This window comes from Nicotiana tabacum, chromosome 22 (genome assembly GCF_000715075.1).
Source record: "Nicotiana tabacum cultivar K326 chromosome 22, ASM71507v2, whole genome shotgun sequence".
In the NCBI taxonomy this organism is placed as follows: domain Eukaryota; kingdom Viridiplantae; phylum Streptophyta; class Magnoliopsida; order Solanales; family Solanaceae; genus Nicotiana; species Nicotiana tabacum.
In genome coordinates, this window is record NC_134101.1 from 116,122,527 (window position 1) to 116,137,549 (window position 15,023).

At 33.1% G+C, this 15,023-nt stretch overlaps 1 long non-coding RNA gene and 1 pseudogene across 1 annotated transcript; both read right to left on the reverse strand.

The window, feature by feature from the left end:
• Window positions 1-4,303: 4,303 nt before the first annotated feature.
• LOC107769355 (beta-glucosidase 24-like) lies at window positions 4,304-9,917 on the reverse strand (annotated as a pseudogene).
• A 3,221-nt stretch (window positions 9,918-13,138) lies between these two features.
• LOC107769354 (uncharacterized) lies at window positions 13,139-14,508 on the reverse strand. Its single transcript, XR_001644373.2, has 2 exons — window positions 14,073-14,508; window positions 13,139-13,312 (listed from the first exon to the last, which is right to left on the reverse strand). It is a non-coding gene; the product is annotated as an uncharacterized LOC107769354 (long non-coding RNA).
• Window positions 14,509-15,023: the final 515 nt, after the last annotated feature.

Sequence of the window (15,023 nt, forward strand, 5' to 3'; positions counted from 1 at the left end):
CCAGTTATATGCTTAGAGCAGCCACTATCCATATACTATCTTTGTCTGCTTCCTTTCACTGCTCCCTACATAAGGAAATCAAGGATTAGACTTAGGAACCCAAACAATTTTGGTCCCCTTGTAGTGAGGAAAATGGTGAATTAAACTTCTTCTTGTCCAAGCATGCATCATACATTTTTTATTAAAGGGACCAGGTACTTTAGTAGTAGTTACTTTTTCAACAAAAACTTTGTTTCTCTATTGGGACTGAAATCTAGCTTTACAGGTTTCTTTAAAGTGCCTGGTGTTACCACAGTGAGTGCAAAGCCAATTATCAGGGATAATAACATACTTGCTATGTGGGTTGTAGGGAGTCTCTTCCTTTTGGAACCCGATTCTCTGCCTATTTACCCCATTGTTTTTGTACATGGCAATGATTGCATCAGAGGACCAGGTCTACTTTAGAGATTTTTCTAAGTCATTTTTAACTCTGCCTAAATCTTTCTCAAGTTGTCTGTTTCTTTCAAGTTCGGCACACAGACTAGATTTCACCATTTTGAGCTCATTTTCAAGCTTAAGGTGTGCCTTACTTGCAACTTCTTTTTCCTTTTGGGTGTTCACAAAACTATTTTTCCTTTTTAATTCCTCAATTGTTTCTTTTAGATCCACGACTACTACTAACAGGTCATCTCTCTCATACTCTACTTTTTTAATTTTCTCAGTTAGAGCATCCTTTTCTTTCTTTAAATCCTTAATGGTTTCTTTTAAATCGACCACTACGACTACTAGATCATCTCTCTCATGTTCTACCTCTCCCAGCTCTATAGTTAACACCTTTTTGTCATTGATGAGATTATGATAAACATCAATTAGAACATTTGCCGAGGATATAAGCTTCTTTTGAGAGTAAGACTTCAAATTTCTTTGAACGTCCAGAAAGTTTACCTCATCGCCATCATCATCTTCATCCTTATCAGATTTTGCCATCAGGGCAAAGATAGAGTCATATTCAACTGCTTCTCTTTCAATGGCCATCACTGAGGTGTCACCTTGTTCATCATATCCTTCAGATTCACTAAAGGAATCTCCCTATGCAGCAAGATCTTGTTTCACAATATTATCAGCGGCATTTTTTGTCTTGAATCTTCTGTCAGGAACCAGGTTCCTTTTGGCTGTTTTGTATGTATTATGCTTGTATTGATCTTGCTTGTGCAGAGAACAATCTTTGATGAAATGTCCTGACTTCCCACACTTATAATACAAGTCATAGCCTTTTGGTCTGCTGGAGCTACCTCTTTTTGGAATGCCTTCATTTCTGTGCACTATTTTCTGAAATCTTTTTGTCAGATAAGCCATGTCAGCATCCTCGCCACTTGAGTCATTATTTTCAACTTTGAGGACCAGGTTCTTCTCATTTTTGGGTTTTCTTATTTCATAGTCCTTCATTTTCTTCATTTCATAGGTCTTGAGATTTACGATGAGTTCATCAATAGTCAGCTTTTGCAGATCCTTTGACTCCGTGATGGCATTGACTTTTCTTTCCCAGGAACCAGGTAAAATACTAAGTATTTTCCTAAAAAATTTGTTCCTTGGAATGATCTCTCCTAGGGAGTGAAACTCATTGATCATGGAGGTGAATCGAGTGTGCATGTCTTGAATGGACTCATCATCCTTTATCTTGAAGAGTTCATACTTAGTGGTGAGCATGTTGATCTTTGACTGCTTGACTTGAGTTGTTCTTTCGTATGCTGTTTGGAGAGCTTCCTAGATCTCCTTGGTAGACTGACAGGCAGAAATCCTATTATATTCGTCTGGTCCAATACCACAGACGAGGATCTTTTTTGCTCAGAAGTTCTTCTCTATAGCTTTGCGGTCAGCATCGTTGTACTCCTTCCTTGTCTTTGGAACTGTCACTGCTAGCTCACCAATGGTCTTCATGGGGACGAAGGGTCCATCGCAGATAATATTCTAGAGCTCTGAATCTTCAGCCATGATAAAATCATGTATCCTTGTCTTCCACCATCCGTTGTATTGTCCATTGAATCTTGGTGGTCTATAGGTTGATTGACCTTCTTCAAAGTTTAATAGAGCAACCATGAGGATCCTTTCTAGGTGTTAGTTTGATAGAAAGAACCCACTATAATACTAATTGATAGAAACTTAGGGTCCACCAAATTGTATAGAGAACCTTGTTCTCTATCAGTTTCACAGAAACACACACATAACGATAAGTAAATGATACAGCAGAGTCTTACGTGAAAAACTCCCAACTCACGGGATTAAAAATCACGACCTACACTAGTAGAATTTCAATTTCACTAACTAAGCAGACTTTAGATTACAAACTCTTGCAATCTAGGAATTAACCTCTTAATGTCTCACCTACTTGTAATAACTCTATTACAAGCCTCTCTGTAATAAATCTATTACAAAGCTCACACTTTGACTAACTCTAACCAAAACACAAACACAAGGTTTATGGTTTTACGAATAATTTCCTACATAATGCTTCTAGCTAGGCTGAGTAGGAATTACAAATAAATCACTCTAACAAAGGTACAACAAAACTAAGTACATATGGTAACACATTGCTGGAGACTGGTCCTTCGTTCTGTTATTGCTTTGTTCTTGAAGTCGCTCAAAGATGGCAGCATACTTGAGAGAAATCTTGATAATTTCGAATAGTTCAAGTGTGTATTTTCCCTTGCTTCAAGTTGGTAAGACACAAGTGAGGTAACTTGGATGATGTAATCAATTTAACCGGTACAAGGCATGCTCTAAAGTGATTGCTACACTGTTTTGCACTGTTGCGTGTATGCAGAGAAACAATGCAGCGACTTTATAGTTGCGAAGAGTTGACTTGTACTGTCAGCAAGGGAATTGATATCCATTTGTTCCCTCTTCCGTTTTTTTGACTCGAGTTGTTGGAACTTGTGCCGGACTTGATACTAGTTGTTCTTGAACACTTTGGGAATATGTAATAGATTCCCGACTGATTCTTATCATAAAGTTTTTTAGATCATCATCAAAATACAAAAAGGCACATAACTTATCAAGATTGATTATATTTATAAACCTTTCATCTGCGTTTGGAATCCGTAATGCGGAGGAAGTGAAAACGGATTATATATCCTCTGTCCTTTTTCTGCTTTCTCTAACGCAGAATTGAAGTTGTGTCGATTAACTATGAGTAATATATTTTGTATGTTTGATTAAATTAGTATCAAAGGCGGTGTACGGAAACAAACCAATTATTGTTTCTTGAATGGATCTATTTTTTTACTATTTATTTTTGGACATGAACTCAGCCTAACACACCAGCCAAAAGATAAATTAAATGGTAACAGCACTCCAGCTTTGATAAATAAGCTATTTGTAGAAAAGGACTGTCTTGCCGTCTATCTGGATTAGAAAGGAAATTTTCGCAGTAAATTTTTTATACTGCGTTAGAGTTCAATATCTTTAAAAAAAAATCGTGGAGCTTGACTGCTCCAGGAAAAAAATCATAAAGTTCGAAATTTTGTTAGTTCATTTTCATATAGGTATCACTCATGAAATTACTCTATATATTATTTTCACCGTCCGACCTATGAAATCCCCCATTATAATTTTCTTTATACATTTCGGAGGGAATTAATTTCTCAGATACATCCAAAATTTTACCCATTATATTGTCACGTATCACTATAAAATTATCTAATTATGATTGCATTTGTACATTTATTCGGTATGTAGAAGCTTTTGATGGTGCAACAAAAAGAAGAATAAGTGACTTAAATAGATGGGGTTTGGGAGATTCTAGGTTAGCTAACGAACTAAGAGGTAACTTTTTAAAATTTTGCTGATGATAGAGGTAAATTTGACCGAATAATATAACGATATTGTTAAATATAGACAATATTCAAAAGTAAAAGGATAAATTTAAACCTTTTCCCTTGTCTATTTCTCCTCCCCTCCACCTTTTTTTTTTTGGTAAATCCTTTAGCATGTGCTTTCATCAAAGCTAAGTTCAATTAGTGGTAAAAAATCTTTAAGATTATATTATTCTAGTTAAAACTTAAAAATTCAAATGTACAAGTTATTTGACCGAAAATTATCAGATTCATGCACCATATCATATTAACAGGTTTTCCTCCTATGCCATTCATGAAAATTATTTAGTTTCAATCTACCTCGTATAATTTCATTGACAACAACGTAACCCCTTCAAAAAGCAGAAACTACAAGTTCTCGTACTTCTTTCCCATAAGTTGCACAAATGAACACTTTTTTCTTTCTCTAATTCCTTGCTTCTCCATATCACTTGAGATTGGTACAGAATTAATACGATCGAATTACACTGGCACAATTTTATTTAATTTCTTCTCCTTTTATTACAAGAGCAAAAAACACCAGATAATGAATATAACAATAAGTGTACTTAAGCTTTTCAAAATTTGAACGAACAATCATGTATGATAACTTTATTTGAGAAGGAATTTCTTCATCCAAAGGGCAGAACGCTTGGGGTATCTTTTTAGGTTATTTTTGTAATCTATGAAATTGATGCCGAACCTCTGCGTGTATCCTGAGCCCCATTCAAAGTTGTCGAAAAATGACCATGCAAAGAAACCCTTAACATTCACTCCGTCCCTGAAAAAGGAAAACAAAAATTTATACTATCATTCTGCCAAATTTGAAAGGAAAAACTTCATTAGCCCCACAAAAAGGAAAAAAGGAAAAGCTTAAAGGTTTACTTTTTTCATGTTTTTGCTTTAAGCATTTGACGGATATTCAAAATCCAGTGGCCTGACTTATTTGACTTCGTGTGAAGTAGGTCAACTAAGGAAATAAAATGTTGCGTATCAAAAGATTCTCCTATATTAAGGTTCGCAGTGTAATCTCTTATTAAGGCTTCCTAACTTAAGGGTCCAGCCATCCATCATCGTCGGTGGTAAAGGTTTAAATATACAAATTAAAATCCTATATTATACTACTCCATGTGATATGAACAAAATGAAGGATGACTCACTTAAAAGCCCTATAAAGAGCCTTAATATGGCGTTGGTAGAAATCAACCCTCTGAGCATCATTGACACCCTCTGAGCATCATTGACACCTTTTGCAACTTCATTAATATCAGACTCCCTCATTCCTGATGACAATGCCAAAACGATTTTCAAATTAGGAAGTAAGATGAAAATCAGAGACGTTTAAATACTAAAGTCTTGATCAAAATATATAAGTTCAATAAAAAATATTGCTTACCACACTCTGTGACGTAAACAGTTGGATTCTTGTAATAATTCTTTGTGTAAACGAGAAGCTTTTGAAGCCCCCTTGGAGCAACAAAGAAAATACTGACACTAGTCTGCAGACATTAAAAATTATCTAAATTGTGAAAGAGAACGTGGAAAAAAAAATTCTTAAAAAAGTCAGCCTTTTTATTATTCTAAATTGCCTTTTTATGATAGTTCAAATTAATACTATCATAATTTCCTACCCAAAATTAACATTTCTACTTTCTGATTGTCAAGTATTTATTAGTCATTATTTATAGCAAGATTTTGGAAATACACCATTAGTTGAGAGATGGTATAAGCTGAAGTGTCAATTGAGTGAGAAAACTTACTGGATCACCAATCAACCGTCCATTTCGTGAAGCTACAAAAACATAAAATATTTTTTAAAAAAAAAAGATCAAAACGGCTAAATTGTGAAAAATTATAAGATCAATTTTGCAGGTAGACAAAAGAATACAAAAAAGAAAGGATAAAAGTATGCTTTAATTTTGAGAGTTGAATGTATAATTCCAAAAGCTTACTTGTTTGATTGACTTGATTATCAGTTAGGGAGCTGATATTCACAGTATTTGGTGGCGTAGAAAGAGGAGCTGCAAAATTTGAAGTGTAATAATTCATTCCTAGGAAATCAAAGGAGTCTTTCACCAATTTAGATTCTTTTGGGGTGAATTTTGGTAGTCGCTTTCCAACCAGTTTCCTCATGCTTCTTGGATAATCTCCATAAGTCAATGGGTGCAAAAACCTGTCACCATAATATTAATATATTTCTCATTATTATTTTCATAAACTATATATGTTTTAAATTAAGTATATTAATTAATTTTGTCTTACCATCCAAGCATAAAATCAAGAGCTCTTTTAGATGCTCTCTTATCGTCTGGTTTGTTGGAGAATGGCTCGAACCAATGTGACACTAATACAATTCCTATTTCACCTTTTTGAGTAGGCTGTAGTTGCATGACAATCAAAGATATGACTTATTATCCAAAAGTATAATGGTAGAAATTCAAATATTCAAAAAGTAAAATGGAAAAAATAGTATGACTTATTTTTAGTAGTACGTTCAAGGATAAATTAATATTAAAACTGGCCTTGTATTTTTCTCTGTATAGCTTGGCAGCAGCTCCATGAGCAAGAAGCATATTGTGTCCTACTATATAAGGCTCAGTAGCAGAGTTACCGGCGGAGCAGTTATTGTTTCTCCACGCTGAACACCGGCCAGGCGCCAAAGAACCGCCATCGTAACCCATTGTTGAATAAATCCATGGCTCGTTCATGGTTGCCCAGAGCTTAATTCTATCTCCAAAATATTTGAAACAAATGTCCACAAAATCTCGGTAATCGTCTCTGTCAGTAATTACTAATTAGAGGCGGATCCAGAATTTAATAAACTTGATGGATCGATCTTTTCAAGTGAACTTATTGCTGTTTGAAATTAATTATAGGTTTAAAACATATTATCTTTAATTAATCAAGTACATATATAGTCATATAAAATGGGCCTTCATATATATATATATATATATATATATCCAGAAAATCATCTAGGCACAGAAATTAGAGTACGACTTGAAGTAGACTTACACGATCTTAGGGCTTAGAAAGCCAAGGTATTCATCTTCAAGTGCTTGAGGGAGATCCCAATGGAAAAGTGTCACAAGAGGTTTAATACCTAAAATTGTAATTTAAAGTTAGTTTTAACCATTAGTTTTAAGTTTTTGCTTGTGTATGTGTTGTGTCTTTGCATCATTGCATGTGGGGGAAAAAAGGAGATCGATCTAGAGAGATAATTAAGTAATTACCAAGAGCTACTATCTCATTGATGAGATTGTTGTAGTGGTCAATACCAGCTTGATTTACTCCTTTACTTAACTTCCCCTCTGAAAAATTAATTAAAATATGCATAACATCATCAAAACAATTAATGGTGTCACGTAAATGCGAGTTTTGATATTTCTTTTAGAATTATAATGGGATGGGAAAATAATCAAACTATATATTAAGGTTTAATCAGTGCATTGATTATTTTCTAAAATTATTTTAGGTCACAGATTTATACTATTTATTTTACATTTTAGACAGGTCAAACATAATAAAAGGGATGATTAAATCAACAAGAAAATTATTAAATCATTTTACGTGGTAAAATTCTTGTCCATGCGATAGAAAACCTGAAAGCGTCTAATCCTTCGAATTTTGCTAGCTTGATGTCCTCCTGCATTCGAGAGGCAGTACTATTAAAACAATAGCGATCTTTACTTTTGTTATCATTAAGACAAAATAAGCAAAAATATTTTTTCATCTGATTTTCGTTTAACCAAACCAATTATTAATACCTTGTAACGATGATAAAAGTCCAGAGCTATGTCTCCATTGCTGCCGTCCAATATTTTTTCTGCATAGAGTTCACAAATATTACTACAATCCAATACTTGACTATAATTTCTTTTTCTCTCATAGCTAAGACAAACAAAAAGCATATCCAAAAAGATAATATATTTTAAAGTTTTATGTTCATCTTCAAATGATTAAACAGGTCTCTTGGTTTAAATGATTAGTACTAATTTATGAATTTCCAAGCAAATTTTGTGAGGAGTTGCAAGTAAAGGAAGTTCTAGAATGTTGATATAATATTTTCAGGTTGAACTTTCGGGAAACAGAGGATAGGACAAGGGCTGCTTGATATATATATATACACGTATTTATTAATAATACTTTGTTCCTCCAGGGACAAAAGTATAAACAAATTTGAACACAAATGAAGCACGCCATTTGAGTGATTAAGTTAATTATATATAAATTAAGATTTATGGATCTTATGCAGTACCCTTAAGAAAATACTACCTATTGGCAGTATTAAAACTCGTTTGAAAAAACTGATTTTAATAAATTATACGTTATGTAACGTATTATAAGCATCAAATTGTTTTTGGTCAATGATTATTGATTAATCTATTTCGGGATTTAAATATCAGTAGATGTGGGGTTTACTTCAAACTCATGTGTTTACTTCACATGCTCACTCTTTACTCAATTAATGCTCATGTATGAAGTTCACTCATTAATTATCTCTCAAATAAGTATCACTTATTCTATTTCTTACGGTCAATGTTATTTGATTTTTAGCCTTGTTTTATCTGATCTAAAAAAAATTCAAAAATCAAGAAAGTATTAACTATTCTTTTTCAAAGTTACGCTTGGCAATTAAAGATTTAATGAAATTCTAAAAAGTTTTGGAATGAGATAAAGATTAATTTAGTCAATAATGTGCTTAATTAATGTTCCAAAATAATTTTTTTAATATGTCTGCGAAAGGGCTAAAAAGTCAATTAAAATGGACTGGAGAAAGTATTATCTTCTATCCTTTCTTTTTTTTTTTTTGCGTATTTTAAGGTTTTGGCACATCAATTAAGAAATATAGTTAACTACATTAATTAGAAAAGAATTTGATTAAATTATCCTTTACTCCCCCGTCTCAAATTATCAGTCATGAAAAATAAAGAAATGGATGGTAGAACAAAAAAAAAGAGATGTTAAATTAATGAGGGATAATTTGAAACATATAATTTTTTGGTAAGGATATTTTATCTTGAAAAAATAATTTTATACTTTTGCTTTTCGGAAGCTAGAATTTATATCTTCTTCCCAAAAGCAGAAAAATTGCGTTTGTTGGTGCTCAAAAGTAATTCTGTATATTGGCCAAATACCTGAAAATTGCAAAAGAAGAAAAAAAAATTAGCCTCCTAGAAATTAATTTGGCCAAACAGGCTCTTACTCTAGTATTATGTCCCAGCTCAATGCAACTCTAATACCCTATTATTTACTCTAGGTTACTAACCAATGCTTATGGTTTGGTTTTGATTTGCACTATGCAAAATTGTGAGTAAATTGGTTCCTTATCCAATTTGATTTGTTTGTTCAGTCACGGAAGAAATTGTTTTCGACAAAAGCTGAACTTGATAATTGCATGGAGTCTCCTTTTCCAGGAATTTTTTTTCTAAGCACAACAAAAGTTTCCAAGCATATTAATTCACTTTAGCCCAGTTTAGTTAGTTGGATTCTTGCTAACTACATGAACTAGCTGCTCGTGGGATAAAAGAAGAAGAACAAGACATAATTATATTGTAAATGGCATCGGGAAAAAAAAACAAAAAGGAAAGGAGAGACTAAAGGAAAGAAAGAGACCAGGATGAGTGTGGGTAAAGGTATCACATATACTGGGGCCTTTACCATCTTCATTCCAAGCTCCTTCATACTGTCATGAGCAACATTTTCCAACAGTTGGTTTCTACATAATGTACTCAAATATTACTAGAATAAATATATATATATATATATATATATATATATATGTTAAAAATTCATTAAACAAATTAATGTAAGCAAAAAACACAAAGAAATTGATATTACTTTACTACTACTAATTTATTAGGTGGAAAACATATATATAATTACCTGATAGGTAGAAGTGGAAGCTCCAAAAAGAAAATCAGATGGAAAAATGGTACGATTAAATGGAATAGAAATATTTTGGCTTGGCACTTTTGCAGCCACAGAAAGGTCAGTCCTAGCCAAGAAGAAGAGGCTAATTAGCAAGAAAGAACCTTGAAAAGCCATAGCCACAGTAACTACCTGTGCTTGTGCTGAGTTTTTCTGCCCTCTTTATATAGAATTTAATTGGAGGTTAAGAATAATAAATAACAGATATATATATACATATATATATATATTTCTTTTTCTCTTTTCAATTTTCGCAATGGGTTGACTTAGTTGGGGGTGTGGAGATATTGATTAAAGCAAATGTATACTATCTCGTATTTTCTTGTAGATTATCAAGGATATTATCGTATTAATAACTTGCTATGCTATGGGACGCGTTCTTTTGCTATAGTACAATCACAAAATTAATTATGGATAGATGTATTTGTCAATTATTCAAGCTTTACTCACGTGTCCCCAAGTAGTGCTTGAGAAGTTCTGACTATCTCTATAAGAAATTAAAATAAGATAAAAGGATCATATTGGATTCTCAAAAAGTTCTATATTTCCTCCGAAATTAATGGTTAATCATCTAGTATTCGACGTGTAATGTTTACTAGAGAGGGAAACGCTTTATACAAGAGTTTTTTCTATTTTCAAAACTCTAACCGGAAACCTCTTTTAAGGGTAGAATAATTTTAGCAAATACTACAGCTGATAAATGACGTTAGACAACTTAATTATTTATTGCATGGTGGCCATTTTAAACTTACAAGTACAACACTTCTGCTAAATAAATTTTGCCCAATGATATTCAACTGCCAATGGATTAAACTACCTCATATATTTAGAAATAAACTAAATAAAGAAATTTAAAACTATACATCTATGCAAAGAACTAGTGAAGAGCACGGAGGTATATAGGAGATTAACATATTACAATGAAATTAAAAATAATCCGGTTTTTCTTTAATAACAATGTTTCTTTATGTTGACAAGAACATTATATTTTATTAGATTTATTTCGATTTGAATTAATTTTGAATCTGGATTATCCCATAACAATGTGCTAAGAATCAAGTTTGATCATTGAATATTTGTCTTTTCTTAAGTAACTGTGTAACACAAGCCTGCACGATGTATCTATTTTATTAGACCTAATTTGTTTTGTTTAAAGACTTTGTTTATTCATTCTTCTCTTGATAGAGAAGCTGCTGGCTTAAATTAAAATATTCTTGAACTCTGGTTTGTATCATCTGTGATCAAATCACAATAATATTAGTCAAATGCTTGTATACTAATTGTACAGTTGGAATTTGCAATTATTGCTTTTTTTGTCTTCTCCATTTTTATTTTATTAATCCTATCGGGTGTATGTTTGTATCGGAATATAATATTGCATGACGAAATCAAATTACATAGTAAATATTTTCACTCTCATTTCAAAGGGCAGTCTCTACTCTCTATCCAGCTAACCTATTGTTTTACCTTTTCTTTTCCTATCTAGCTAAGCTACAGTTCGATTATCCAAACCCAACTTAAACTGTAGAGGAAGTTTCAGTGAAGTTCCTTTAGATTTTATAGCTTGTTTAACCAAACTTCTAAATCTGTTTATTTCAAAAAGTATTTTTTGAAAAAGTACTTTTACAGAGTAATCATTTGTATTTAATATTTATCTGTAAATTAGTGCAGTTGAATTTGTAACGTGGTTTATAGACAAGCGAATCAATTTGATCCCAAAATGATAAGTAAATTAAATAAAATGCAAGAGTTAGCGTTGAAATTGAAATAAAGCAGTAGATTGCTCTGGTTCCGAAAGCAGAGTTTCCGAAGACATTAATACAAATATTAAGAGAGCAAGAAATGAAATGTTATTGAGATTTTGAATAGTATATAGCATAAGTTTGTCAGAAAATTCATCTCCCCTACAATGGCGGTTGAAATCGTTGTTTATAGTTGCACCTAGGGAACAAGGTGTCACACCTCCTTCTCTACCTCTCAAAATAATAATAATATGTGTACGGGCCAAAGAGTTTTTCCAATTAAAGTGACAAAATTTGAATAGGGATTATTTTATTGTTCAGAGTCGCCACTTAGAATTGATTTATTCGGTGTTCCAAGTCACCATTTATTTGGATCCCTAGTCAAAGGAAGGTTTGACTCTATTTTAATCGGTCCGCGAAAATAAAGTTCGGGTAAGGAATTCTGTTGACCGGGGAGAAGGTATAAGGCATTCCCCGAGTCCCGTGGTTCTAGCACGGTCGCTTTATTGACTTAAACTTGGCTTGAATTAATTTTGGACAAACTGTGATTTATATTATTTTCATATTTTACCTATCCTCTTTTATCTCTTGATTATTAGAAAAAATTAAAGAATATTTTTGAATAATAAGATGTCATAACCACACTACGCAAGCGAATGCGTGATCGACGAAATTTATTATTTAGTCATAACGGCGCTACGCAAGCGAATCCGCAGTCATGACAGACGATTGTTAGCACGTTATTTACTTTTGAAAAATTGCTGCAATTGTGTTGGAGGAAACATTAACCCTCTTTTTTTTACAGAAAATTTATTAAATGTCACTACCACGCTACGCAAGCGAATCCGTGATTATGATAAAAGATTTATAAATTAATTAAAACTATTGAATATGACATGAAATTGATGAATTAACTTATTAAAAGTTAAGCGTCACGCTACACAAGTGAGTCCGTGGAGTTAAAACGCACCTACTATTTGCCTAACGTTTAAATTAATTAAAGGGAAACTAGTTAATTAAAATAGTAGAAAAATCTGATATTATTATTATTTTTTCGAGCTTTATAGTTGGGAAAAATTATGCAAATAAATGTTGGACCAACTTTATCTATTTTAAAAGAAATGAGCCAACTTCTAGTTAAAAAAAATGGGCCAGCTTGTATGGAGCTTTTGGGTTGCTGGAATTTATTATTAAAATGGGCCAAGAATTGAATTTCAATTGGCCCAATGTTATATAGAAGAAAAGGGGTCATTTTGTTGTTTAAAGGTAAATGAGCCAACTTTTATCTTTGATTCAATAAGGCCCAAAGTTGATACAATCTTAGCTCTTTACTTAGTTTGAGTTCATGACCATTAACTACATAGTCACAATTGTATAAACGCCCACTTTACAAAATAGCCATTTTTGCAAATCCAGCAAAATGGCCAGATTCACAAAGATATTATCACAGCATTCCTAGAAGCATATGTTGGCAGTGAAATTTCAGCAACTAAAACGAACTCATGCTATGTGTCATACACCTAAAGTCATTCATGACATACTTAGCATTGTTACTCGGATATAATAGCTTGAAAACATGCTTAAAAAAATCCATAAACGACTTACATATCACATTCAAAAACTTACAACTCAATATTCAAGTATTATGAAGGACTATATTCACATTATCACATGCTTGATACATAACAATAACATACAAGCTCTTTTGTTGTCAAACTATTCATCACATCAAACACATTTAAATGGTGCAGCATGTTCAAGTTGTTCCCATTGCTGAAAATACGTACATTACGAGTCTTAAAGGATTACCTGGTAGCAAAAGAATAAACAGTAGTTCAACAACTAAAGCAGCATAAAACCAGCAACTAAAACAGCGTAAAAACAGCAGCAAATCCGTGTTAAAACAACCCGAAAACTTAGAGAGGGAACCCAGAAACGAACTCTAAAGAGGACTTATACTTTTCTAAAAGTTTGCACTCTAAGATTCACTCCCAAAGCTCACCATTTCAGCTTACTTTTCATGTGTTCAACTGCTGAATTTTTTTTTTGTTTTCGTGACAAAACAATTATAAAAAATGCCCCTTGGAAGTGTGATGGAGTCCCCCTCTATCAAAACGACCAGCTATTTCAAAAAATTAAAAATCAATCTTTTTAAAAGATTTTTCTACAAAATCTGCTCTTAAATTCAAAAGGCCAGACTTTTTGGTTCAAATCTTGTCAAGTATTTCAAACAAATCTGCTCTCCACTATTCAAAGACAGACTTTTATTCAAACACTATCCAAAGATCTACATTTTCTTACCAAACAATTTGACTTTTGAGTGTTGTACTCAAAGAGTCTTCAGCAGCAAATAAACAACCCAACAAGTACCATATACTCTTAAGTATTTTTCACTACCTCACTTTTATCAATACAAAACTATTTTACTACTTCAACAAGTGCAAACACAGAAAATTTAACATTTCAAACTTCAAAAACTAATGCTAAAATAATTAATAATAGACAAAATAAAATCTGAAAAATAAAAATAAATATAAAAAATCAGCCATGAAAAAGAATAGGATTTTACCATTTTATAATTCAAGTGGCCGAAAAAATGTTGGTATGCCAAAAGAGGGTGTTCGAGGAGGTCACCGGAATTTGGCCGGATTTTGGTCGCCGGATTTTCAGGGTGAAATTGGCATCAATAGCTAGGTCTTGTGGAGCTCTATCCATTGATGTAAGTATTGTGGGGTGGTAGTGGTTGGAGCTTCAATAATTTGGGCAAAAAAGTGACTGGAAAGTTTCCTAGATCTAAGATTCAAGGAGTTTGAGGGATTTTTGAAGGATTTGGTTTGGAGATATGAAAAGAGGAAGTTGTGGAGATTACATGGTGTGAATTTGGAAGTGTTTGGAGGTGGTCCGCCGGCGGCGGCGATTTTCGGCCGGCGGCGGTGGGGCGGCGGTAGTGGCTTGGAGGGAGAGAGAAGAGAGAGTGATGAGAGGGAAAGAAGAGAGAGGAAATAATGGGGAAATTGGGCAAATTTTTGGGGATTTTAGGCTTTAAATACCTAGGATGAAGATCAAACTAGGACCGTTGGATTAAATCAAGATGGGTGGATGAGATTGAATCTTGTCACTTAACCAAAACGACGTAGTTTCAAGACAAAACTACGTCGTTTTAAGCTCTTCTTGGCAGCCCCCTTTTGGACCGGGTTTGGGCTCTTTGGGCTCAAATTTTGGGCCAATTTTGGCACAATTTTAATTAAATTACACTAGCCCAAACCCCACCCCATTTATCAAACCATTACTCAACTCTTAAAACCTATACATACACAAATAAGAACAAACACACACACACACACATACATATTATATATATATATAAGGCAAAAATATATATATATATATAGTTGCACCTAGGGAACAAGGTCCTTGGATCAAGCCCCTCTTAAATGACAATTATGGGGGCTATTGAAAAATGCGTAACAGCAAGCTATGGATGCCAAAATTCTGTATAACAGACTACGTATTTAATACT